Source organism: Medicago sativa, chromosome 4 (genome assembly GCF_051527215.1).
Source record: "Medicago sativa cultivar Bolivia chromosome 4, Bolivia_mono, whole genome shotgun sequence".
In the NCBI taxonomy this organism is placed as follows: Eukaryota; Viridiplantae; Streptophyta; class Magnoliopsida; order Fabales; family Fabaceae; genus Medicago; species Medicago sativa.
Window position 1 is genome coordinate 1,504,973 of NC_140752.1, and position 9,981 is coordinate 1,514,953.

General features: G+C 38.7%; 1 non-coding gene across 1 annotated transcript; it reads left to right on the top strand.

The window, feature by feature from the left end:
- The first annotated feature begins 1,531 nt into the window (after positions 1-1,531).
- Positions 1,532-1,638, top strand: LOC146925630 (small nucleolar RNA R71). The gene has a single exon (XR_015009133.1). It is a non-coding gene; the product is annotated as a small nucleolar RNA R71 (small nucleolar RNA).
- The last annotated feature ends 8,343 nt before the right edge of the window (positions 1,639-9,981 follow it).

The window sequence follows — 9,981 nt, forward strand, 5'->3', positions numbered from 1 at the left end:
GAATTTGGTTTAGAGGGTTATGGATAAAGGATGAAAGAGGTTATTTTGAATGAGGGAAAAAAATATTTTTTTTTTTTTTTTTAAATTTTTTTTTTTTAAAAAAAAGTTTTTTTTTTTTCTTGGGCACGGCCGTGCCTAGCCTCTGGACCTTAGGCACAATTTTTTTTTTTTTTTTTTCAGAAAAAAAAAAATTTTTTTTTTTGTTTTTTTTTTGTTTTTGTTTCAGGTCAATGGCTTCAACTTTCTTTCATTTTTTTGTATCATATTTGGACAAATACCTACAAAACAAATTAAAATAACACAAAACAAAAATAAAAGCAATAAAATTCATGGGTTGCCTCCCACGAAGCGCTCGTTTAGAGTCATTAGCTTGACGGTTAGAAAGTGGTTTATCTATCCTATACCCAATCTTTCAGAAAGGGACAATGGCATCAAACTAACATTCTCTCCCAAATCACACATGGCTTTGTCTATAGTTTCAGATCCTATGACACAAGGTAGGGAAAAGCTTCCTAGATTCTTAAGTTTAGGTGACAATTTGTTTGGAAGTATTTCAATAATATTCATAAACTGCTCATCTAACTTGGACTCATCAAACCCTTGTGTTAATGGAATTTCATGCTCATGAGATGGTGAAACGAATGGCTTTTCATTCTCTCCTATGGCTTTCTCACTTTGAGGCTCATCACTCCCTATCTCTCCTTCACTGTTCTTAATTTTCACAACGGGGTCCTCTAATTGTTTACCATCCCTAAGAGTAATAGTACTTATATGGTTTTTGGGGTTGGTTTCGGTTTGGTCTAGGAGGACTTCGGAGGATTGTGAGGAAGTAGCCACCTGTTGGGGTACTTGAGAAGTCTGAGTCTCATGCATCTTACTGTGAGTAACTATGGAGTCTTCTGTTGATGTAAGTTTGGCAATAGAGTCCTTCAAAAATTCAGTTTGATTTTCAAACTCTTGGAGCTGCTCGGATTGATTTATACAAAAATTTTCTAAAAAAAGTTCCAAGCTGGAATTTTGAGGGACTCTTTGGTTGTTTGCATAACTGGGTGGTGTTGTTTGTTGTCCAAAAAGATTTTGAGGGGTTTGAAAAAAATTTTGGTTGTTTCTAAACCCTTGATTATATTGAGCATGGTTTACTTGCTCAGGACTTCTAACAACACTACCTAGTTCGCAATCAATGCCAAAATGGCCAAATACACCACAAATTTCACAAGAAGGAGATGCAGAAGAAGAAGAGATGACACTAACATTTATTTTTTCATTTTTTTGGGTTAATGCATCAATCTTAACGGCAAGGTGATCATAGTTAGAGACTTCATACATACCTGCCTCCTTTTTGGAGGGTGAAGAATTAGTGATGGCTCTCTCGTCGGTCCACTTGTAATGATTTTGAGCCATGTCTTCAATCAAGGCGTATGCTTCTGTGTAATTCTTGTTCATTAAAGCTCCACCTGCAGCTGCATCAACATAAATTTTTGTGGTATACAAAAGACCATTATAAAAAATGTGAATAATAAGCCAATTCTTTAAACCATGATGGGGACAAAGTCTAAGCATTTCTTTGAAACGCTCCCATGCATCGTAAAGAGATTCTCCATCTTTTTGAGTGAATTGTGTGATTTGAATCCTTAATTGGACGGTTTTAGCATAGGGAAAGAATCGGGCAAGAAAAACTTGGTTCATTTGTTGCCATGAAAAGATAGAACCAATTTCCAATGAATGAAACCAAGCACTAGCTCTACCCCCCTAAGGAGAAAGGAAAGAGGTGCAGCCTTACGGCCTCTTGGTTTGCATTCAAGGTTCCACTGAGTCTTAAAAAGGTTGAAATATGAAAATTCGGGTCCTCAGTGGGTGATCCGAAAAATTGATTTTGCTGCACTAAGTGAACAAGTGCAGGTTCTATTTCAAAATTGTCCTCAACCGTTGGGTACACAATAGCATCATATGACTCATTTGAAGATGGGATTGCATACTCTTTGAGAGAGCGTTCCTTAGTCATATCGTTATTATCTTCCCAAGAAGTTAAAGGAAAAAGAAGAAATAGAGAAAGAAAGAAATAAAATAAAAAAAAAAAAGATAAAACAAAAGATTTTTTTTTTTTTAAAATAAAAGTAAAATAATAATAAAAGAGGAAATAATATATATATTATATATATATATATATATGTTTTTTTTTTTGAAAGAAATATAAAAAGAAACACAATAAAATAAAATAGGATAAAATAACGGAAAAGATTTTTTTTTTTTTCAGAAAGAAAGATAAAATAAAATAAAATAACGAAAAAAGTTTTTTTTTTTTTTTTAGTCTAATCGTTAAAAAAAAGTTAATCAAATTGCAACAACTCCCCGGCAACGGCGCCAAAAACTTGATAGAGCCAAACCGCAAGCGCACGGCCTATCGAAGTAATAGTAGTAAGAAGAGTATCGTTCCGCTAGGGAGTTGTGAATTCAATTAGCTTTTAGAGAATGATTAGAAAAGAAGAAAGATTATGAAATAGGGGGTTAATTGCTGAAGATAAATAACAATAATAATAAAAGAGCCTTGGGATTATTGGTTTATCATAATAACAAACCCTTCACTAAACAAGACTTAAACATCTAATTTCATGGTTTACACCTTAATTTCTAAAGACCGGTTTCCCTTAGCCCCTCACCTTTCCGATGAAAGTCCGATGAGAGTTTACTTCTAGTAACCAAGCCTATTTCACTGACATGATTACTAGAAGATGCATAGAGGATTGAAACTACTCTTTGTCTCAATAATTGCAAAGACTATTTCACTGTTTTGCAATTATTGTCTAGATTCACTTGTTCCAACATCAAAGCTCCGCTCTCGCTTTATGAATTGATGTTTGGGATGATGGATTAACGATTATCAAACCCTCCGCTTTCGCTTCCACAGTTTGATAATTGTTAATCCACGTTAAGACGGTGAATCTAGATTAGAAATTAGGGTTACATAGAAATTAGGGTTTAAGCTTGGTTTGTTTAGGATTATGTCATTAGACTTACCAACAATCCCAAGACGAAGAAGTCTACTCACTAACGTTCATTGTAGACATGGGGGAAGAAGAGAGAAAACAGTAATATAAAAGAGCAATAATATAAAAGTGAACTTTTATTCCAAGAACAAAAGATGAATGTTTATGATGGAGTGCTACTCTATTTATAGCTTTACAATTGACTTAGAAACTAAGCTACTATAAGGGCAAAACAGTAAAGCTGCAACGGAGTAACTTGGGCTTGAAGAAAAGCAGCAAAAGTGGTCCTGGAGGGTGGCACGGCCGTGCCACATGTTGGCACGGGCCGTGCCAAGCTTCTGACTTGGTAGAGACATATTTTTGTCTCGTATCTTCGTATTCTTGTATTGTATTTGCTCCAGTCCTCTTTCTTTTGCTCCAAGACACCTTCCACCATATATTCGTTCCTAAAATATAATAAAAGACAATTTAAAGTAAAATATTCTAAAAGGAGATAAAATGCAATAAAATCAAATCAAATCTTAAATAAAACTAAACTAAATAAAGCAATAAAATAGACTATCTATGACTCATCACTGGAGCAGTCACTTCTACTTTGCATCAGAAGCTCAAGTTCATGAGGAATGGTAAGATTGTCACGGTGCATGGTGAAGAAGCATATCTAGTTAGCCAAGTATCATCTTTCTCTTGTGTTGAAGCAGGGTCCGCTGAAGGGACGTCGTTTCAAGGCTTGACCGTTGAGGGTGCGGAACCCCGGAGGGCTGGTGCTAGCATGGCTTCACTGAAAGACGCTCATAAGGCTGTTCAAGCAGGACAAGCTGCCGGCTGGGGCAAAGTGATTCAGATTTTGGAAAACAAGCGTAAAGAGGGCCTTGGATTCTCTCCAACCTCAGGCGTTTCAACAGGAACTTTCTACAGTGCTGGGTTCATCAACGCTATTACTGAAGATGCTGCTGGAAATAGTCACGTGCCTACATTTGTTATACCAGGAGGCACTGTGAGAAATTGGGAGGCCATTGATGTTCCTTTAGTCATGCATGCTTCCATGTAATGTGTCTTGTTGCTCATGTTTTTTGTTTTCAAAATAACAATCCTTTCGCTCTGCCCAAGGCGAAAGTGATATCATTGTAAGGGCATGTTTGTTTCGGCATTGCCGTTATCAATAAAAGTTGTCGTTTTTCTCACGACTCTTTGTTTTTTTACTTTTAGTGCCTTTTTCTTGGAAATAATGGTAATGCCAGAAAAAACCAAAACATCTGTATTTTTCTTATTAATTTCAAAAATCTGCATGAAGAACTTTTTCTAAAATCATCCCAATCATATTATGCAGATTGAACCATAATAAACCCGTTGAACACAGTGACCCTATGGTTCCTCCAAATTTTGAATTCCCTGTATATGAAGCTGAAGATGAGGATGAGGATGATGAAGAGATACCATATGAGATCACTCGACTGCTTGAGCAAGAAAGAAAAGCCATTCAGCCTCATCAGGAAGAGATTGAATTCGTCAACCTGGGTACTGAAGAGAACAAGCGAGAGATCAAGATTGGTGCCGCACTTGAGCCAGAAGTGAAAAAGACGATTATTCAGCTCCTCCATGATTATCCAGATGTCTTTGCGTGGTCCTATGAAGATATGCCGGGCTTAGATCCCAAGATTGTGGAACATCGGATACCGACAAGACCTGAATGTCCTCCTGTCAAACAGAAATTGAGAAGGTCTCGTCCAGACATGGCTCTTAAGATCAAGGCTGAAGTACAGAAGCAAATTGATGCGGGTTTCCTCATGACAGCTGAATATCCTGAGTGGATTGCCAACATTGTGCCAGTGCCAAAGAAAGATGGGAAAGTTCGAATGTGTGTTGATTACAGAGATCTGAACAAATCCAGTCCAAAAGATAACTTCCCATTGCCTCATATTGATGTGCTTGTTGACAGTACCGCTCAATCCAAAGTGTTCTCCTTTATGGATGGTTTCTCTGGTTATAATCAGATACGAATGTCTCCTGAAGATAGAGAAAAGACGTCCTTCATCACCCCGTGGGGAACGTTCTGTTACAAAGTGATGCCGTTCGGCTTGATAAACGCTGGTGCTACCTATCAAAGGGGTATGACCACTCTGTTTCATGATATGATTCACAAAGAGATTGAAGTATACGTTGATGATATGATTGTGAAGTCAAGTGATGAGGAGCAGCATGTTGTGTATTTGAAAAAGATGTTTGAAAGACTGAGAAAGTACAAGCTGCGGTTGAATCCTAACAAGTGTACATTTGGTGTAAGATCTGGAAAGTTGCTAGGCTTCATTGTCAGTCAAAGAGGCATTGAAGTTGATCCTGACAAAGTCCGAGCCATCAGAGAGATGCCAGCCCCTCAAACTGAGAAGCAAGTCAGAGGTTTCCTCGGGCGTCTGAACTATATTTCAAGATTTATATCTCACATGACTACTACCTGTGGACCAATTTTCAAATTGCTCAGAAAGAATCAGCCTGTTGTATGGAATGATGAATGCCAGGAAGCTTTTGATAGCATTAAAGAATACCTGTTGGAACCACCTATCCTTGTCCCACCAGTGGAAGGAAGGCCTTTGATTATGTATCTGTCAGTGTTAGATGATTCTGTGGGTTGTGTTCTCGGTCAGCAAGATGAGACTGGTAAGAAAGAGCATGCTATCCACTATCTGAGCAAGAAGTTCACCGACTGTGAGACTCGGTATACAATGCTTGAAAAGACTTGTTGTGCTTTAGCTTGGGCTGCCAAACGCCTGCGTCATTATATGGTGAATCATACAACTTGGTTAATATCCCGAATGGATCCAATCAAGTACATCTTTGAAAAGCCTGCTGTTACTGGAAAGATTGCGCGTTGGCAAATGTTGTTGTCTGAATATGATATTGTGTACAAAGCTCAGAAAGCAATCAAAGGAATTGTCCTTGCTGAGCATCTTGCTTGTCAACCTCTTGATGATTACCAGCCAATTAAATTTGATTTCCCTGATGAAGAGATTATGTATTTGAAAGCGAAGGACTGTGAAGAGCCACTGATCAATGAAGGGCCGGATCCCAATAGCAAATGGGGATTGGTGTTTGATGGTGCTGTTAATGCTTATGGTAAAGGAATTGGGGCCATCATTGTAACTCCGCAGGGGCACCACATTCCTTTCACCGCTCGAATAACCTTTGACTGCACAAACAACATAGCTGAATATGAAGCATGCATCTTGGGCATTGAAGAAGCCCTTGACCTGAGAATCAAGCACCTTGACATCTATGGAGATTCTGCACTTGTTATTAATCAGATAAAGGGTGAATGGGAGACTCATCATGAGAAGCTGATCCCTTACCGTGACTATGCAAGACGTCTGTTGACATACTTTACGAAGGTTGAGCTGCACCACATCCCTCGGGATGAAAACCAGATGGCCGACGCTCTTGCTACCTTGTCTTCCATGTTTCGTGTCAATCACTGGAATGATGTGCCCGTGATCAAGGTGCAGCGTCTTGATAGACCCGCTCATGTGTTTACTATTGAAAGTATGCCGGATCAAGCTGACGAAGATGTGAATGATGAAAAGCCTTGGTATTACAACATCAAACAATTTTTGCAGAGTCGTGAATATCCACCTGGTGCTTCCAACAGGGATAAAAAGACTTTGAGACGATGGGCTAGTAGATTCTTTCTGGACGGAGAAATCCTATACAAGAGGAACTATGACATGGTCTTGCTGAGATGTGTTGACAAACAAGAAGCTGAGAAATTGATGCATGATGTACATGATGGTACCTTTGGGACCCATGCTTCGGGCCACACTATGTCGAGGAAGTTGTTAAGAGCCGGCTATTACTGGATAACCATGGAGCGTGACTGCCACAAACATGCTAAAAGATGCCACAAGTGTCAAATTTATGCTGACAAGATCCATGTGCCTCCACATGCTCTCAATGTTATATCTTCCCCATGGCCTTTCTCTATGTGGGGCATTGACATGATCGGAAGAATTGAACCGAAGGCTTCCAATGGACATCGTTTCATCCTAGTGGCAATTGACTACTTCACCAAGTGGGTCGAAGCTGCCTCCTATGCCAATGTGACCAAGCAAGTGGTTGTCAAGTTTATCAAGAATAACATCATTTGTCGATACGGTGTTCCCAACAAAATCATCACTGACAATGGTTCCAATCTGAACAATAGTATGATGCAAGCTTTATGTGAAGAATTCAAGATTGAACATCACAACTCTTCTCCTTATAGACCTCAGATGAATGGTGCAGTTGAGGCCGCTAACAAGAACATCAAGAAGATTGTTCAGAAGATGGTCACTACTTACAAAGATTGGCATGAGATGCTACCGTTTGCCTTGCATGGTTACCGAACTACAGTGCGCAGCTCAACCGGGGCAACTCCTTTTTCTTTGGTGTATGGCATGGAAGCAGTTCTCCCTCTGGAAGTGGAGATTCCATCTCTTCGAGTGATCATGGAAGCAAAATTAACTGAGGCGGAATGGTGTCAAAGTCGGTACGATCAATTGAATCTGATTGAAGAGAAACGTATGGATGCTATGGCTCATGGACAGTTGTATCAAGTGCGAATGAAGAATGCTTTTGACAAGAAAGTCCGGCCTCGAGAATTCAAGGAAGGCGAACTTGTATTGAAAAGAAGAATAAGTCAGCAACCTGACCCAAGGGGCAAGTGGACACCTAACTACGAAGGTCCTTATGTTGTCAAGAAGGCTTTCTCTGGTGGTGCTTTGATTCTTACACACATGGATGGTGTTGAGCTTCCAAATCCTGTTAATGCCGATATAGTCAAGAAATACTTTGTCTAAAAAGAAAAGAACAGCGTGGTAGGTCGAAAACCCGAAAGGGCGGCCTAGGCAAAAATGCGCTTCCCGGTCGATCGAAAACCCGAAAGGGCGATCCAGGCAAAAGTTAGGGACAAAAAAAAATGAATGAATATGAAAAAGCTCGCTGAGATTGTACGCAACTCAGGCAAGAATGAGCGCCTCGATGAGCCGAAAACCCGAAAGGGCGGTTCATGCAAAAATGAGGTTGAAAAGAAAAGACAAGTAACTATATTTGGCAAACCGCCATCACTCCTTGGGGCATCTGCAACTGTCAATGATCATCTTCATCAGAAGCTTCTGTACTTGTGAATTCAAAATTTCTATGAAATGTAGCGGTCATCGTGTTCAATGTATCACCAACCAATAAAATTACCATTTTCCAAGCTTTGTAAATCCGTGAAGTCATGCCTTTGGCTGATTCTCACTCTTCTACATCAATTTGAGCCTGTGCTATCGTTTGAAACTCTATTTTTCCTTTCCACTTTCAATGCTATATACAAAACATTTTCTTTCTATTTGATAATGTCAATGTCTGAAACAAACATCTTTTGAAAATTGAAAAATCTTTTTCCGTCTATTTGAAAGCGGACCCTGTTAATTGTTGATTAAGATGGTTGATTTTGTGATGTGTGTATGTTACACTTGTGGGTATGAATTTGAGATGTTGATATTGAATGATGTGAATGTTAAGAATACTTGTGAATACGTGTATGGTTTGTTATCCATCGTTCTTAAATGTATCTTTCATTCTCAAAGTTTCTTGATTAATTTTAAGTGGATTATGATGATGTAATGCTAACCCTCAGTGGTTTACCACCTACCTTTCCGTATGGACGGGTAGATGGAGTGCAGGATGCTTAGTTGTGCTTGTTGATGTCGAGGAGTGGAGTTCCTCTTTTTCATGCAAGTGTCTAGATTAGGGCTCTGATCTAGGATAGTCTTTGCATGTTGTTTATTTGACTTTGTATTTTGGAGTTGTTGAGATATTCTGTTATTTGAGATTTGAAGGATACAGTTGTATTTAGTTTGAAGATCCAGATATGTTTATGAATTATATGTCGTTCCGCTGCTATGTTGTGTAGCATGATATTTATGCATGTATGATTTGTGGTTTATTCGAAGACGTAGCATCTATTTCTAGAATATGTTAGTATATTCGCACGTTTTACCGCTTATTAGAAATAAGGTGTTACATCACACGCTAAGATTCAATGCAAATCGGCCACATTATGGCCTTCCTAGTAAAAAACGGTCGAAAACGAGTAATGTCCCAAATTAACAAGGAGATTTTCTTAACCTCCATTTTGGCTGAATTTTTAAAAAATGCAAAAATATCCCATGGAAGTCGTAGCTATTTTGTTTACCTATCCAACGAATTGTCCCATGCTAAGATTCAATACAAACCGGCCACTTTATGGCCTTCCTTATAAAAAAGGGTCGAAAACGAGTAATGTCCTAAATTAACGAGGGGATTTTCTTAACCACCATTTTAGCTGAATTTTTCGAGAATGCAAAAATATCCCATGGAAGTCGTAGTTATGTTGTTTACCTATCCAACGAATTGTCCCATGCTAAGATTCAATACAAACCGGCCACTTTATGACCTTCCTTATAAAAAAGGGTCGAAAACGAGTAATGTCCTAAATTAACGAGGGGATTTTCTTAACCTCCATTTTGGCTAAATTTTTAGAGAATGCAAAAATATCCCATGGAAGTCGTAGTTATGTTGTTTACCTATCAAACGAATTGTCACACGCTAAGATTCGATACAAATCGGCCACTTTATGGCCTTCCTAGTAAAAATGTGTCGAAAACGAATAATGTCCTAAATTAACGAGGAGATTTTCTTAACCTCCATTTTGGCCGAATTTTTAGAGAATGCAAAAATATGCCATGGAAGTCGTAGTTATGTTGTTTACCTATCCAACAAATTGTCACACGCTAAGATTCAATGCAAATCGGCCACATTATGGCCTTCCTACTAAAAAAGGGTCGAAAACGAGTAATGTCCCAAATTAACGAGGATATTTTCTTAACCCCCATTTTGGCTGAATTTTTAGAGAATGCAAAAATGTCCCATGGAAGTCGTAGTTATGTTGTTTACCTATCCAACGAATTGTCACACGCTAAGATTCAATGGAAATCGGCCACAT